At 35.6% G+C, this 19115-nt stretch overlaps 1 protein-coding gene across 2 annotated transcripts in view; it reads left to right on the forward strand.

The window, feature by feature from the left end:
• FBXO11 (F-box protein 11) overlaps positions 1-19115 on the forward strand; it is a 75508-nt gene that overhangs the window by 18226 nt on the left and 38167 nt on the right. The window lies entirely within an intron of this gene.

Consider the following 19115-nt stretch of genomic DNA (forward strand, 5'->3'; position numbering starts at 1 on the left):
CTCTCATTAGAAAAATGTCATTACAGAGCAGATGAAATTGTGACCCAACATTTCACCATACATTTGTTTAGGGTTGGGGAAAACTTTTGAAAATTCTACCCCCCAAAAAAGAACACAAAGCAGAAATGCAGGAACTCAGAGAAGAGATCACAAGGTAATAGAAAATGATATGTGACATGAGAGAACTTAAAAATTAAAGAGCAAAAACTAACAAATGCAGATGAATTTGGAAGGAGCACAAGGAACAGAGTAGAGCCAAGGAAAGCACAATAAAGGACAGGGATAAAAATAAGAAAAATGGACAATATAAAATGGAAATAAAGTTTTTTTTTTAAGTTTTAGAAAATGATAAAAAAGGCATTAGATCCAATACACTTAAAATTGAAACCCCTTTAGTAGAAAACCAAACAGTGCAAAAGAACAAATTGTTATAGATACAATTAAAATTAACTTAAATTTACATATTGAAATGGCACCTATGCCAGAGAAAACTGACCAGAATGATCATAAAGATAAAGATTCTTTTAAGCAGCCAACCACCCTCATTCCCTGCACAAAGTCATTTATAAGGGGTTGATATCAGGCTAGCCTCAGATTTCTGCACAACATTCAATACCAGAAGACAGTGGAGCACTGTTTACAAGATAAGGAAGTAAAGTGGGAGCCAAAGATTTCATATCCACTCAAGCCCTTCTTTAAGCATAAAAGATACAAACAGAACTCAGGGAATATTGTTTACACCAGCCCTTCTCAAGGAAACTACTAAAGTATAAACTTCAGCCAGCTGAGAGATATCTGAGGAAAGGATTGGTGTAGGTGTAATGTGTGTGTGTGTGTGTGTGTGTGTGTGTGTGTGTAAAATAATCCTAAAGACTAAAACAAACGTGGAGATCATGGTGACAGAACATTATGTTATGTGCCCTGGTGATGTAGAAATGATAGAACTAATAAAATTTGAAAAAAGATAGGTTATAGATTACTTTATTATAATTACTGGTGGTCAACAAGATACATAAAGATCACAAATCAACTAATAGAAGTTTAAGCATATTTAACACCTTAGAGGAATCTCTAGATAACATTGATTAAATCAGGTCGAGAAGGAAGAGGAAACGTTAATTTTAACATTGTTCATATTAAGGAACTAATAGGTATCTAAAGGTAGAAATCTAGGGGAATTCTGCTAAGTTGTAATTATGAGAGTAACCACTGGAACAAAAATATAAATCTTAGTAAATGTTGAAAAAACTACAAACCTATCAAAAAGAAAACATAGTGAAAGAATACTTACATACAGCCACACACATGTAACAAAACATGACAGTACTAAGACTAAACATATCTTTAATATAAAAATATAAATAGGCATAACTTACCTTGAAAAAGATCTTCAGATTAGATTCAAGGCAAAACCAATTCTGTGGCTTTTGCAAGGTGTACACCTACAATAAAATGAACGGTTAACATTTTAAAAGATGGACAAAATGAACAATTTAGGGTATCAAGATCTTAATGTACAAGGTAGAGTTCACACTAAAAGCATTAGTTAAAGAAAGGCATTTCTTTAAGAGTACACTGAAAGTTTAACAGCTGTATTTGTTTATCAACAAATAGCAACCCAGGTTAAGCTGAGATTACAGAAAATATGAGGGAAAATGGAAACAGTAGGAACTGTTTAATTGAAAGATACAAAAAAAGCATTGGACAAATGAAAAGACATACCATGTTTTCAGGATATGAAGACTACATTGTAACAGTTCTCAGTGAGGTAATTTATAAATTAATTTTTAAAACTAGACATGCTAATTCTAAAGTTAAGAAGGAAAAATAAGAGTAGCCAGGAAAACTGAAAAAGAGAACTAGCCTTGTCAGATATTAAAATATAAAGACATAAGACAGTGCAGTACTAGCCAACAAACTTAACATAGGTCAGTAGAACAAAAGAAAGTCTAGAAATAGTTTCAGATACATATAAGAATATAATAAAGGTGACAAATCAGTGGAGAAAAGATCAACTATTTGATTTATTCTTGGGGGCCCCCGGATAGCCATGCAAAAGAAGTTGGATCTGTATTTCACACATATACCAAATGGGTCAGTGAAAAATCAAGCTTGAAAGTAATAGAAGAAAACATTAAAGAAATTTGAAAAATAATTTGGTGTGGAGAAGACCTTTTAAACTGACTCCAGAATTTATAAATTAATGGATAAATTTTACTGCATTAAAAGAACAGTCTGAATGGATAAAGAAAATGTGATATATACATACAATAGAATACTATTCAGCCTTTGAAAACAAAATGGAAGTTGCTCAGGACTAGGGGGAGAGGGAAGAAGGGAGTTGTTGTTCAGTGGGTAGAGTTTCGGTTTTGCAAGATAAAGTTCTAGAGATCTGTTGTACAATAATATGCTTACAGTTGATACTACTAAACTGTGACTTAAAAATTAAGATGTCAAGTTTTATATGTTTTACCAGAGTTTTAAAAAGCACTGTGTTAAAAACCATCATCAGTAAAATTAAAATACGTGTTAAAAACTAGCAGAACTTATCTGCAATTCATATCACAAAGGATATCCTGGAAACCCAATTAAAAGATCCTGCAGCCAATTAAAAAGTGGGCAAAAATGTGAAAAGATAATTCGTAGAAAATTAAATGCAAATGGCTTGTAAGCATAGGAGCAGTTGCTAACCTCGTTCAAAGTAATACAAATTCAAATCAAACTCAAATGATATAATATAGTTCAGCTATTAGGTAAAAATGTAAAAGTTGGATAACATACTCCCAGGAGTAAAGACTGTCTCATATATTGCTGAGAATGCAACTCAAGATAATCCATGTGGAAGGCAATAAGGCACTGTCTCCCAGAATAAAAATGTATTTACTCTTAAAAACAAAACAAAGATAAACTATCTTTGGATTTAAAAGAACAAAAACAATATGTTAAGTAGGAACTTAAATACATGAGTTTACCTGAATCTACTTTAGAAGCCGGCAGGTGCCCCGAGAGTTCATTTCCTTCAGGATAGAGACCAAAACTACCTTATATTGGTACACAGATTGGGGAAGGGAGATACAAAACTTGTTTGTTACTACTCAAGAAACTAGGAGGCTGAGATAGGAAGGAACTAAAAAGGGTTGTGTGATCACTGCTTAGGGATATGGCTTATATAAATATTCACAGTGGTGGAAGGAAGCAGTGAAAGCCTCCTGGACAAGATCTGGGCCACCCTACCCATGATTTATTGACTGGATCTCTAGGAAGAGCAATCTGCAGCAAGGATAAGCTTCATTCTGGAGTATGAGGTTTGTGTGAGAGGTGTAACAAATGAAAACTGTTAAGAGTTAGGTAAACACATAAATATACCCAGCAGTCTGTACCCCACCACACGCAACTTTGACTTAGATTTACGATGAACCAGCAAATGAAAGTTCAAGAACACACAAATGAAGCTAACCCTAACAAAAAAAGGTCAACTCAATACCTTCATTAAAACGAATGGTAAAGAAAATGCTCTCTGTGTACTGATAAGGAAATATCTCCAAGATTTGTTGCTTAGTGGGGAAAAAAGGATATCGTAGTACAGTGTTTATAGTACATTTCCTTTTGTGCAGTAGTAGGGAGATAATTGATATTCTCATTCAAGTAAATCCTTAGTCTTTGAAGAACAGTCTTAAAGTGACTAAGCATGTTTAAGATCCTAAAGGAGATAGGAAGGAATAATAGCAATGAAAGAATATCAAAGTTAAATAGATGCCAATTAACAAATGGATATATAAAAAGAACTCTAGAAATCATTTAACTGAACTCAGTAAATGAGATGTACTAGGCTGAACACCGTCAATAAAAGAATTAGTGAGTTGGAACATGATGTTGAATTCACCCAGAATGTAGCAAGAGAAGTGAAAAATATGAAAATAAATATTGAGGATAGATTGAGAGATGCAAACTTAAGTCCAAAAGAAACTTTAGGACAGATTAGAGTAGTACAGAAACAATATTTAATGAGACAATGATTAAGTTTTTCAGAACTGAAGTAAAACCTATGTGCCCGTATTGAAATTGTATATTACTGAACAGTTGCTTAGCAGGATAAATACCAAAACAAACAAACAAAATCTAAATGCTCAATAATGAAATTGCAGAACATAAAAAATAGTTCAGTGTATTTGCTGGAACAGTAATTTCCAGAAGATAATGGGATATTCTTTCCTCAAAATGTACAAGAAATATAACTGTTTATGTTGAGTTTTATCCTCACTTAAACTCTCAGCAAGAATGAAGCCCAAAATGAGGATGCATACAAAAACTAAGAGCTTATCATTTACAAAAACTGTTGCAAGAACCAAAAGATACACTTGAGCTGGAAGAATAGTAAACTAGAGAGAGGGAGGAATTGGATAAAATAATACATCATAAGAAAAGAATTGGTAAAAATTGTTACTAAATAAGGTTTACTGTTGATTGTAAATATGTATAATAGTTTTAAAGATAGAACTGAAATATTGGAGAATAACAAGAAAATTGGAAGAAAAGGAATTACATTGAGTCAAGAATGTTACTATTGTTCACAAGAACTGAGTTCAGAGATACTAACTTGAGGGCATCTGCAGTCAGACTACCTGGATAAAATCCTAGTTTATCCCTTACTAGCTGTGTGATACTAAAGTTATTTCACCTTCCTGTACCTAAATTTCCTTATTTATAAATGAGGCTGACAGTAATACCTCTTTATAGTGTTGTGGGAGGATCAAGTGAAATACATACAAAGCCCTTAGAATACTATTCAGTACATGTAAATACTTGATACATGTTTGCTGATGCTGCTTTTATTTCTTTTTTAACTTAAGCGTAACCACGAAAAGAAAAGAAATAAAATCTACCAATAAAATCCACAGCTTCCATGCCAGCAGAACTAAAATTAGAGAATGAAGAAAGCTTAACCTTCAGTATACCATCAGGATCAGTTGGACTAATTTTAGTTTTTTATTTTCTCTTTGGAGCAGTTTTAACTATGTGTAAGGGTTAGTATTTTACGACTTTTAATCTTAATTAGAGGTCTTCCAAAGAACAGAGAGATTTTACTTTGTAAAAAAATTATTCTATCTTGCAATTACCATATGGGTCCATTAGATTCTTTCTAAATCTAAGATGTGTATAGGGTTTTAGTGATCTTACCTTTCTTACATCTTCAAATATTTCATAGTATACTAAAAAAAAAAAAGAGACTAAACTAATAAAGTAAGAATGATGAAGTCTCCTAGAAGGAAGATGCAATACTGAAATAGTCATTTTTCAATTTTTAAATTACATTTCTCAAGTATCACATCCTCTTTTGAAAAGGTATAAAAGAAGATGAGAGACATATAGATCAAAAGACTAAATGCAAAGAGAGAATTAGCACTCTAGACCAGAGATGTCCAATGTGGTAGGCACTTGCCACCTGTGACTATTTTGTATTTAAATTAATCAAATTGATAGAATTTTAAAATTTAGTTCCTCAGTCACACTTACCATGAAGTGGTTTTGCAGCGGGAATATAACTATTAGCCTCATTTTACTATGTATACCATATTGGACTTCGGAGATACAAAACATTTTCATCATTGCAGGAAGTTCTATTGGCTATCACTACTCTAGACTCTAGACTCTGAATATAGTGAAATTGATCATAAATGGGATAGCAAAATTGATCATCTACGTGAAATCTCAGATTATGAGACCTGAGATGATCAGATCCTGTATGAATTTTCTCACACTCAAGAATTGGTGAACACACCATATATTTCTGATGAACGCACAGTATATTTCTAAAGACAATGAAAAACATGGAATTCTCTAATTAGTAAACTCAACAGGAATATTTTGCATCACAACCCTGGAGCATTCCCTTTTCCTGAAAAAGGCCCTGTGACATGTTCTTTCATCTCTTACAATGTTTGTAAAATATTACTTAGAACAAAGAGATTTACTATGTTTAAATTCTTATTAAAATTTCGAATAAAGCTGTCTTTCACTAATCTTTTAATCTTCTGTAAATAATTTGTAAAATGACCTAAAAAGTTTTTAAAGTCGTCTATTGGATCCAGCTGGTAAATGGTATACTATAGGTTAAAGTATGAGAAGAGGATAGGAAAGGAGATAATGGGAAATAAGGAAAAAGCAGAATAAATAAGTAAAACAAAAAAGAAATGTAATCGCAATTAATGGGTAAAATAAATGTGTTTAACAGTTATATTTTTAAAAACAATCAAGTTAACTGCTAGTTACAAAAGGTATACTCAAAGCAAAGGAACACAGATAAAGGTAGAGGGATGGAAATGTGGTGACTTGAACTCATATGTTTATGTCTTTCCTTTGAAACACCATAATGGTACAGCAAATAATTTTTAAAAGGCATAAACCTATAAAAATAAAGGGGAGAAAAAAGACAAAAGAAATTAACATTTTGTCAACTGAAAAATGAATGGATGGATGGTATCCAGTTTTGCATACCCACTGAAGTTGAAAGTAAGCCTGCAGGAATGGAAGCTATGAGAAACAAGCCAAATCATGCCCCAGAACCCCAAAAGACTTGGGAATTAGTGGTACAAGTACCATGAAGACTGAGTGTAGGACAGGACTAAAAAATTGGTCATAAGACTTAGAACAATTAGATTTCAGCTCCCTTCAGGCATCTTGTGTGACTAGTATTTGTCTCTTCACCATCAAAAAGCTGAAGATTTATTATGGAAGAAATTATATATCAGGTACAAACAGGTGAAGGTGGACCTTCGAACCTAAAATGTTGGTCAAATGGAAAGTCTTCGTATGAAAAGTTGAAAATCACAGTGCCTTAACCCTCCTTGCCTCCTTGATTTATAGATTTATGTCTTCCAGGGAAGAAGTTAAAAAGAGTACTTTCTGAGAAAATTAACCCGTTTAAAACCATAGACTTAACCACTACTAACACTGAAATTTTTTGTGTTCCTACTTCATTGCTCTGTAGCATTGGTTCTTAATTTTTGTGGTTTGAGGACCCCCCTAAGAGCTTTTAAAAATGTGGCTTATTGCTATTTACTATATTATAATTTAAAATAAAAATTTTAGATATGTCTTTGAAAACAATAATAAACCCATTATATGCTTTTATGAAAAATATTTTCCAAAACAAAAATAATAGAGTAGCATTGTCTTATTTTTTGCAAATCTAATGTCCAGCTTAATAAAAATTAGCTGGATTTTAGTATCTGCCTCTGTGTTTGGTCAGATGTTAAATCCCATGTCATGTATGTAGCCTCTGGAAAACTGTGTACTTGTGAGAAAATGAGAGTGAAAACATAATAATATCTTACTATTAATAATGAAGAGTTTTGACCCTAATCCCCCAACCCCCCAAAGCCATCCCTTGATGATTCCCAAGGATTCCTAGACTGCACTTTAAAAATAGCCTCTCTAAAAGGAACCCTCATAAACTGCTGGTGGGACTGCAAATTGGTATAGCCACTATGAAAAACAGTATGGAGGTTATGAAAAAACTAAGAATTGATCTACCATATGATCCAGCAATCCCTCTACTAGGTATTTACCCCAAAGACTTAAAAACTCATATCCATAAAAATATTTGCACACCAATGTTCATAGGAGCATTATTCACGGTGGCCAGGACTTGGAAGCAACTGACATGTCCTACAATAGATGATTGGATAAAGAAGCTGTGGTACATATATAAAATGGAATATTACTCAGCCATAAGAAGAGATGAAATACAGTCATTTGCGACGACATGAATGGAACTCAAGATAATCATGCAAAGCGAAGTAAGCTAGGCAGAAAAAGTTGAAAATCACATATCACTTACATGTGGGATATAAACCTAAAAGCAACAAAGGAACAGGACAAACAGAGACTCACGGACATGGATAATAGACTAGTGGTTACCAGAGAGTAGGGTGTGGTAGAGGAGGAGGGAAGTAGATGGGGTAAAGGGGATCAAATATAGGGGGGTAGGGGAAGTGTGAAGTGGGTAAAGGGGACAAATATATGGTAGCTGAAGGAAACTAGACTTTGGTAAAAACACAATAGAATATACAAATGTTAAATTATAATGTACACCTGAAAATTATGTAATTGTATTAACCAGTGTTACCCCAATAAACTTAATTAAAAAAAAGGAAATAGCCTCTCTGTACTAAAGCCCACCAGTCACAATCGTACACAGAATTTCTAAACAGCATTTAGTGCCTTATTCTAGTATATGAATGGACAGCAGGAGCTTACCCAACAATTGAGGAAAAAAAACCTATAACATGAAAGATAGGGGCCAAAGCAGAAAAATGAAACCAAGTGACTTGGAAGAAGCAGAAATGATACAGAGAAGAAGAAAACTTGAAAGAAACTAATAGCCTCAGAAGGCCAAAAGAAGCTATTGTGTTTGCAAAACCAGAACTAGAGATTATAAGGCGCATCATAGAGCAAAAATGAGCTCCAAATTTAAAATGAATGGAGCAGATATGAAATGTGAAAGTTATAACTGTAAAGTAATAGAAGGAAACGTTGACAGATTATGTTTGTAATATAGGAGTGGGAAAGGACTTTGTATACCAAACTTTAAAAGCATATTGCGTGAGTCAAAAAGTGGAATGAATTTGTTTATATCAGAAATAAGGAGTTCTGTGCATCGAAGAGACATGATAGAATGGGAGAACGTATTTGTAAAATAACAAGGGATTTAACATCTAGAAAAATGAAGGAACTCCTGAAAATCAAAAGGAAAAAGACAGCCACCCCAAAATAAAAATATGGAAATGTTTGAAGAGGCAATTAATGGAAGGAGGAACCCCAAAGCTAATAAGCCTATGAAGAGATGCTCAAAATCATTAGTTGTCAGAAAAATGTAAATTAAAACAATGAGGTATCACTTTATACCTATTAGTTTGAACAACAACAAAAAAAACTGAATGCATTAGTTATCTATTCATAACAGATTACCCCCAAAATTTAGCATTTTACTACAACAAACATTTATCTCACAGATTCCAAGCATTAGGAATCTGGTAGCAGCTTAGGTAGGTGGTTCTACCTCAAGGTCTCTCATGATGCTACAGTCAGACTGTCAGCCAGAGCTGCAGTCATTTGAAGGTTTGGGACTGGAATACCTACTTCTAAGATGGCTCACTCAGATAGCTGTTGGTAGGAAGACTTAGTTTCTTGCTGGTTGTTAGCAGAAGGTCTTAGTTTTCCACATCCACAGGGCTGCTTGAATGGATTCATAAGGCTGCTCCTAGAGACGTGGTGTTATGGACTGAGTGTTGTGATCACCCTCCTCCCCAGAGTTTATCTGTTGAAAGTATATTGTTGAAATATAATCCCCATTGGGATAGTGTTTGGAGGTTGGGCCTTTGGAAGGTGATTAGATCACAAGAGGGGAACCCTTGTGAATGGGATTAGTGCCCCTATAAGAAGAGACCAGAGAGTTAGCTCATACTTTTTTTTTTCACATCAGGCTACAAGGAAAAGTCGGCCATTTGCAACCTGGAAGAGGGCCCTCACTAGAACCCAACCATGCCAGCGTTATGATCTGGACATCTGTAGAACTCTGAGAAATAAGTTTTTGTTGTTGAGAAACCACTTAGTTTATAGTATTTTGTTAAAACAGCATGAACTAAGACACATGGCATCTAGTGATCTAGGAGGCAGCAAAAAGGAAGCCACTATGCCTTTTATGACCTCCTCTCCCAAATTGCATAATGTCGCTTTCTGTTCATTAGAGACAAGTCACTAAGTCCAGCTAATACTTAGTTGGAAAGGAATAGGCTTCACTTATGAAGAAAAACAGTACTTTGGTTAAGAATGTGAACGCCCTATGACAGTAATTTTGTTTCTCGACATATATATCAAGGTATTAGAGATTCATAGGGGATATGTACATGGATGTTCATTGCAGTATTATTTGTAGCACCAGGAAGATAGAAGCAATCTAGGTGTCCCATATACCAGTCTGAGTGTAGATAAATACAATTTGTGAATTTTTTATTTGTGAATTTTATTGTATTTCTATAACCAAGTACCACAAACTAGGTGGCTGAAAACAACAGAGTTATTCTCTCACAGTTCTAGAGGCTAGGAGTTCAAAATTAGGGTCTGAGCAGCATCACGCTCCCTCAGAGATTCTGGATAGAATCCTTCCTTGGCTATTCCTAGATTATGGTGGTGGCTATTAATCTTTGGCATCCCTTGGTTTGCAGCTGTGCCACCCCAATCTTTGCCTCCGGTGTCACATGGCATTCTTGTGTGTCTTCATATGGTGTTTTTCTCTTCTTATAAGGACACCCAGTCATATTGGATTAGAGCCTACCCTAATGATCTCATCTTTACTTGATTATATATATGAAGACTGTATTTCCAAGTATGGTCACATTTATAGGTACCAGGGATTACAATTCCAACATATCTTTGAGGGACACAGTTCAGCCTGTACACACGTGAACTATTATGCAGCAATCAGAAGGACCCTATTAGATATACACATGCACTTCGTACATAGCAGAAATGTAAGCAGCAGAATGAGGAGGTAGGAATAATATTTGTGTAAATGAAGAGAATATCTATGCATTAGTCGGCATTCTCCAGAGGGGGGAAAAACAGTAGGATGGAGATTCGTATTTTCTCTCTCTTTCTCTCTCTCTCCCCCTCTCCCTCCCTCTCCCCTCTCTTTCTCCTCACCTCCCTCTTTTCTCCCCTCCCGGCTTCTTCCATCCCTCCATCAAAATATACATTGCTCTTCCCTCTTTCTCTCCTTCTTCTCTCTTCCCCTCCCCTTCCTCTCCCCCTCACCCTCACCCACCTACCTAGAGAGAATCGAGAGAGATTATAAGGAATTGACTCACATGATTATGGAAGCTGGGAAGTCAAAATCTGCAGTGTGAGCTGGCAGGATGGAGACCCAGGAGAGCCAGCAGTGCAGATAAAGTCCAAAGACAGTCTGCTGGAGAATTTCCTTGCTTGAAGAGGCTGTTCTTTTTGTTCTAATCAAACCTTCAATTGATTGGGTGAGACCCTGCCACAATATGGAGGGCAATCTGATTACTCAGAGTTCACTGATTGAATGTTAATCTTGTCCAAACACCCTCCAAGTTGACACACAAAATTAACCACCAAAGTCTATCCTTGTTAAACTCACACCATAAACATCTCCTTAAACCATGCTTAGTCTCCAAATAAAGACAGTAATAACAAGGTTGTACTTCCACCTAACATGATATAGCTATCCTATATACAACCAAAAACACATCCTTTCCCGAGAAAGGATGCGTAGTCCTTGCATGATGTTTATTCTTTTTGATATCCCATAACTTAAATACTGTGATATTATTTTTATATATAGTTCATATACTGTATATAGTACATTATGTTAAATGATAAGATAAGAGAGAGAAGAAAGACATTTACTTTTTACAACACACACATTCATAACAAAATAAGAAATATTCATGATGATTACAGTCCTCATTTCTGTGACTGGTCACATGGGTCATATCTGATATTGATAACTACTTTTATCCACTACTCATTCCACATTACCTTTGCCTTCAGCAAGCAACTCGGGTGGCTGTGGTTTTTTACCTGGTGTAGTGACCCAAACTTCCATTCCTGAAGGGCCTGGGTCATTAAGTAGTCCTACCTGAATTGGGTTGTTGTAGTTTTTGAATGACTTTAATACCAGGGCATGGTAATACTAAGAGATGCCCTCAGAGGTCTTCTGTATTTTAGACATACTGTTCTTTACCTCCATTGTGGAGTAATAGACCATTTTCCACTTGGTCCAGTCATGCCAGCACCACTGTAAATCCCTTCTCTACCTGTTGATGCAGAAGCATGACAAGTCCAGAATGTCCAGGGGACAGGTTTAATTTCCAGTTCAGTGGAATCATTGTTACATCTCCTGATAAAAGCATTCCTTCCTTTGGAACTAAGACCTCTAGGCCAGTAGAGCATAATGTCATGGGGACAGGAAGCAAAAATTTTGCTAATGGATCACTAGAGTTACAGTAGTGAGTGGTGCCACGTCCATTTCTACCCCTTGATTCCTGGATTTGTGAATCCTGGCTATAAGAGAAACAATACCATGTACTGGATATTGATTCAGAGCACATGTAGTCTCCTGGACAACTTTGCCCCAGCCCTGTAAGGTATTGCCACCTAGCTGGTGCTTCACCTGAGTCTTCAGAAGACCATTCCATAATTCTGTCAAGTGAGCTGCTTTAGGATGGTAGGGCATGTGGTAAAACTAGTGAATTCCATGAGCATGGGCTATTACTGCACTTCATTTTTGTGAAGTGAATTCTTTTGATCAGAAGCAGTGCTGGGTGAATACCACAGATAAGGCATTCTGTAAGTCCATGGATGGTATTTTTGGCAAAAACAGTGCAGGAAAGGCAAATCTGTAACCAGTGTAAGTGTATTCCAGGAAGAACAAATGCTGCCCCTTCCATGATGAAAGCAGGTCCATCAGGCTGATCACCCCGGGGAAGGGTGCTATATATTGGACTCAGTGTTGGTCTCTGCTGCTAGCAGATTGGATACTGAGCAGTGGCAATAGCTAGGCTGGCCTTGATGAACATAAGTCCATGTTACTGAGCCCATGTATAACCTTCATCCTTGTCACCATGACCACTCTGTTTAGGAGCCCATTGGGCCATGATAGAGGTGTCTGGAAAAAGTGGCCGACTGATTGGCTCATCCTGTCCACTTAATTATTCAAATCCTCCTCTGCTGAGCTTACTATTAATGTTTTTTACTCATTTAGAGAGGTCAGTGCACATACTTGTTTCCCTGACTTCCCATGTCACCAGTTTTCCAATCACGTGCCTCCTAAGACCCTGACCTTCTAGACAAACTATTGACCATGGCCCATGCGTTGGTATTTAATTGCATGTCTGGCAATTTCTCCTTCCAAGCAAAGTGAACAGCCTGGTGTACTGCTTGAAGTTCTGCCCACAGGGAAGATTTTTCTTCACCACTGTCCTTCAGGGCTGTCCCAGAAAGAGGCTGTAGTGTTACAGCTGTCCACTTTCAAGTAATGCCCTGCATATCATGCAGATCCCTCTGTAAACCAGGCCTGAGTTTTCACTTCCTCTGTCAGCTGATTGTAAGGCACTCCTCGAGAGCTGGTAGGTGCAGGCTGGGAGAGAAAAGGTGGTGTGGCGGGGATAAAGACCATGGATATTTGGGCCACATCTTCACATAACTTATTTGTACCTTCAGGACTTGTTCAGGACCAGTGTCACATATACCACTTTCATTTGTTGATGGATTGTTGCTGTACATGCCCAACTTTTATACTTTAGTGGGTCAGATAACACCCAGTTCGTGATGAGCAGCTCAGGTCACATGGTAACTTGAACACGTATGGTTAATCGTGTTCAGTCTCTATTAAGGCCCAGTAGCAGGCTAGGAGCTATTTCTTAAAAGGAGAATAGTTACCTGCAAAGGATGGTAGGCCTTCACTCCAAGTACCTTGGGGCCTGTGCTCCAGTTCTCCAGAGGCCTGCCATAGGTTCCAAATAGCATCCCTGTCTGCTGCTTCAAGCACCATTGAATCTGCTAGATCATATGATCCATGTCAGAGCAGCTTACACACCAGCTTGAACCTATTGCAGAGCCTTCTTGCGTTCTGGGCTCCACTAGCAGCTTTGGGTTACTCAGTAAATGGGCTAAAGTAACACACCCAAATGAGGAATATGTCGCCTCCAAAATCCAAGAGGCCCACAAGTTGGTGTCTCTAGGCATTGCATGTGCGTGTGTGCGTGCACATGTTTGTGTATGTTAAATTGTAGGAGGGGCCAGATGCAAAAACTAATCTTTCACTTTAGAAGGGATATCTCAATTCCCTGTACCACTAGACCCATAGTAATTTTACTGAAATTAAACGCCCCTGAATTTTCGTCAGATTTGTTCCTGGCACATACATATCTTACGAATAAGCCTAAAGTAGTTGCTACTGCTTGCTCACTTAGGTCTAATCAGTGTAATTTACCAGTGTGATATCAGGTGAAAAGGAAAGGCAATCAAGAGTCCTCATCACACCATGTATACAAACCTAATGCTTGTTTTGTGACAAAGATTTGTGTTAAATGTTTTATGATATTTGCCTTTGTTTAAGGAGAATGAAAGTTGAAAATAAATAAAACAAGAATTTATACAAATAGAATTGTTAGATAAAGTTGAAGTTTCCCAGAAACTAGAATCAGAAGACCAAAAATACGGAATATGGGTAAGAAAAGTAGAGAACTGTCAGTCTGGGAGGTCCAACTCTCAAATGCAAGGAGTTTCAGAAAAAATTGAGAGGAAATAATTCAAACTAATATTTTGAAAAATTCCCCAAAAATAAAAGACATGAATTTGCAAATCGTAAAGGCCCACTGAGCATTCATGACAGTGAATGAGAAAAGACTTATATTGTGCGATATCACAGTGAAATTTCAGGACATCCAAGGATAAAGAGAAAAACCCAAAAAGTTCTAGAGAGAGAAGAAAAATGTCATGCCAATGATCTGGAGTCAACATATCATTGAACTTCTCAAAAACAAATCTGAAAGACACTTAAGCAGTGTTTTCATATTTATGAGGAAAAGTTATTTTTACCTTAGAATTCATTTCTTAGGCACACTGTGAATATGTGAGGTAGAATAAAATACAACACCTTTGAAATGTCTGATGAAAAATACAAAGCCAAAAAGTACAGAAAATGGACAAGTCCACAGTCATAGTCATACCTCACAAACTTAGTAAGAATATAGAAAATTTAACAATACAATTCATAGGCTTGACTTAAAAGATATAGAACCCTATATATACACACACACACACACAAGAAGAGTATATACATTAATTTCAAGCATACAAAATTCAAGAAGTTAAATTTGTGTTAGGTCACAGTAGAAATTTCGTTAGATTTTATGGAATCACTGCCATTTAGAGTATATTCTTGTACCTAAATTCAGTTAAATGAGAAATCAGCAACAATGAGTTTTTAAAATTACATATGAAAACTGTAGATAACTTATGAGATAAGAAAATCACATTAGAAATTACAAAATATTTAGAACCTTTAATACAGAAACACTACATGTCAGAACTTGTACGTTACAACTAATGTGAACAGGTGATACCTTTAAAATACTGATTTTTAAAATATCGAATAGAGAGTGATTCAGTCTTCAACTCTTGGAGCTAGAAAAACAAGAATAAAACTAAAGACAAAAGCAACAAAAATAAATATAAAATAGAAATTAATGAAATAAAAGAAATAATTTGATCAGCATATACACCAAAAGATAAACTTCTAATGAGTGATTAAGGACAAAAGGTACATATAATCAGTATTAAGGCAGAAAGGAATATAACCACAGATAGAATAAAAAGTTTAAGAATCCTAAGATAATTCCATGAATGCTTTATGCCAATAAATTTGAATCTTAGATGATATGAAGTTTTTTAGAAAAATGTAATTTGCCAAATTAACCTTAGAATTAGATAACACCAATAAATTAATCACCAGTAAATGCTACATAGAAAGTAAATAAAAAATAAATTTCCTCATACTAACTCCCTCACCGGAAGTATGCCAGATCCCTAAATTTTATAGTTACAGAGCAGAGAAAAAAGTTGCCTATTTTACAAGATTAATCATTCAAGTATTTTTGGAGTATTTATACTATATATATTAGTGAAATAATACAAAAATATTTGATACCCAAAGCAACCAGTGATAGTACAAGAGAAGATATAGCTTAATCTTATAAACAGGGATGCAAAAATCTTAAAGCATTAGCAAATTAAACCCAGCATAGAAGGATTAAAGGAAAAAATAAGCTGTTTCACTAACTCATTAATTACATATAGTAGCACAATATCTTTAGCATAGTTCTAAAGTTGTAATGACTTTTGTTTAATTTGAACACAGTGCTAAATGAAGCAAAAGTCATGTAAATTAATTTTGTAAAGTAATTTTAATCCCAGATAAAATCCCAGACCTATTTTTAATCCCAGATAAGCAATCTCTCAAATGCATTCCTATCAGTCGTCATTAGGGTGATCTGTAGAATACCTATAGCTTTACCAAAAAAATTGTATGTACTCTTCCCAAAAAAACCCTAAGGCATGTCTAATAGGGTTTCATAGTGTAGCATTGTATTTGAAGAACAGCGCATATTTCAGAAGAATGTGATTCTTTAAATGGATTTTGGGAGATCTTGGATATAAATTCCTTTTGTTTAATCCCTGCAAAAGAACTAAACTATCTCATGCTTTGACTTCTAAAATACTACTTTAACTATGAGCTCCTGCTAAAATGTTTCTTATAGTACTTTTTATATTAATGTATTTTAAATAACTTTAAAAGCAGAATTATATAAAGTATTTTAAGTCTGTTCTGTCAAACTCATAGTTTACTTCAATATTCCCCCCTCCCTTAAAATAAGGGTTTATTTTTCTAAGATGCCTCTGAAACAACAGTCAACAATTAGGCAGCTTCCTAAAAGGTGTGTGCACAAAAGATCTTGGACTTTGCCTAGCCCAAAGGTTTCAAATTTGTGGCCAGCAGACCGATCTTGTCAATAGAATGATTTATTCGTTTACAGGGTTCCTAAAAAATAAATTGTTGGTTTCCATCATTTTAAATGTGAGATTTTACATAATCTTGATTTTCAGTTTCCTTTAACATTTCAGATCATCTGATATCACTGGCTTGAATTTCTAACATGGCAGCAGTTGGCCAGGGTTTAGCACTGTGTAAGGATTTCTTGAGCCATAAACTCTCCAGTTCTCTGCATCCCCCACCATTTCTTAATTTTTTAACTTCTCTCACTTTCTTTAGCTATGACCTTTGTGAACATTTACGTATGTGACCCTTGCTAACTTATTCAGCCCATATGTAGAGCCTTTTTAAAATTTTTGTTGTTTCTAATTGTGTCAAGAGAAGCTAACACTAATTAGGATAAATTTATTTTATTTTTTTTTTTAAACCTGAATTTGGGCTAGCCATTGCCATATCTCTTTCCTTGTCTGTACTGTGTCTTAAGGGAATGTTTGTGTATGTATGTTTATTTGTATAGATAGAGATATATAGACATGTATATCAGCTGTTTATTGACTTATCAAAGCATTTGATATGGATTCCCCTGAAGTCTGATAGTTTCTATAAGAAGAATGTCAGTGAATTCAGTGAAGTTTGTAAAGTCCTGTTTTTAAGTGACGATAGACCTATTAGAATTAATAATTTCTTAATCTTTATCACTAAAAAGCATTTATTTAACATATTTCTGGTCAGTAGGCTGGACACTTGGGGTACTCATTTATACTGCTTACTAAATATTTTTGGTTCTCCTACATCTGGTACTTACTTCCTGACCTCTCTGTCATTGGCCCTGTGAACAGTTCTGGCCAAATAATTGTGAATGGAAATGAGTGTGTCACTTCCAGGCCAATCATTTAATTAATTGCCATTATGGGACCTTCCAGAGCTCTCTTTTTCTTCTGCCACTAGCAGTGTTTCAGAGAGTGGCTGCTCCATAAGTCTGAGTTCCAGAGGATAACAATTATACAGAACAGAGGTTGATTTGAAGGCTTTACCATGACATTGAGGCCTGTTCTGTTTTATTACTCCACTACCCTCAAACACATGACTTTTATTTTATGGTTCAAAATATCAGCTCCTGTTAAACATTCTACATAGCAGAAAAGATGAAGAACGGCCCCCTTCCTTTCCTTCAGAACATACCCCAGAAGTCATAGAGGACACTTCTGCTTATAGCCCATTGGCCAAAACCTAGTCAGATGGCCAACTCAACAGTAAGGGAGGCTGAGAAATATGGGCTGTATACTAACCTTTTTGGCACCAAGGACTGGTGCTCCTATGAGAATCTAATACCTGATGATCTGAGGTGTAGCTGAGGCGCTGATGCTAGTGCTGGGGAGTGGCTGCAAATACAGGTGAAGCTTTGCTTGCTTGCCTGTCGTTCACCTCCTGCCATGTGGCCCAGTTCCTAACAGATCACAGACTCAGTACCCATCCATGGCCCCAGGGGTTGGAGACCCGTGTTCAAGATGATCATCTGCTCCCCTAAAAATCCCTGGTCTGTCTGGGATGCCATATAAACTGAATTTCCAAAACACTCATCTCCCACTCACTCCCTTTTCACATCTCTCTTGGTCCCTCCACATCTTTCTTGGTCCCTCTCACTCTCAGCCTCCGCAGTGAGATTACACTCTGTGGAGTGTTACCCCTTTTCTAATAAACTTTTCTTTTGACTTCAAAAAAAAAAAAAATCGAGTCTGTCAACAGAAGAGGTGATTAGATTTGGAGTAATAGCAGTTTCTGTAACAGCGATGTAATCCATTTTTGTTTCAAATTATGTATTCATAGATATTTCCTGAACTCATATCACACACTGTGGTTCATAAATACATACTAGTAAACTGTATTAATTCTTGTGTTTATTTCTAGGTTAAGAAAATTTTACTCTGTAAATAGGTTAAAATAAAGAATGCCCAGTTGTTTGTACATATAAAAGTCTGAAAGTGTTAGGTTAATATTTTATTTTTAAATATTGTTGGTAAAATAAATGAGAAAAGAGTGTTTCTGTCTCATATAGCAAATAGAGTATGATTAATAATACATGTGGATTCATTTGGGGATCTAAAAAGTAGAATTAAATTTCAAGGCTTCGCCTCTTATTTTTCTCTTCTACTGTTTGTGGGTCAGAATACCCAATCGATATGCATGTCATTTGCCTAGTGAATATGAGCTAGTGATTTACCTAACCTCTAAGGACTTTTCTTTATCTTGATAGAAGACCCTGTTGCTTATATATAACAAATAATTTATTAAATCTAGGCACATACTTATTATTTAAGTCTTTAATTATGAGTTATTCAAAGGTAGTTTCTATCTTTTTTCACTACTTTTATATGGCTTCTCATGAAATAGTATCAGTACTTAATAAATGGTTTTTTTAATATTTAATATTCAAATAGGAACATTTATTTAGGAAGGATTTTGTTTACCTTAGTTAAGGTAATAGACTCCTAAAAACTGAAGATCAGCACCATCATATGCCTTTGTAAACATGACG

This window comes from Pteropus medius, unplaced genomic scaffold (genome assembly GCF_902729225.1).
Source record: "Pteropus medius unplaced genomic scaffold, Ma_sr-lr_union100, whole genome shotgun sequence".
NCBI classification, from domain to species: Eukaryota; Metazoa; Chordata; class Mammalia; order Chiroptera; family Pteropodidae; genus Pteropus; species Pteropus medius.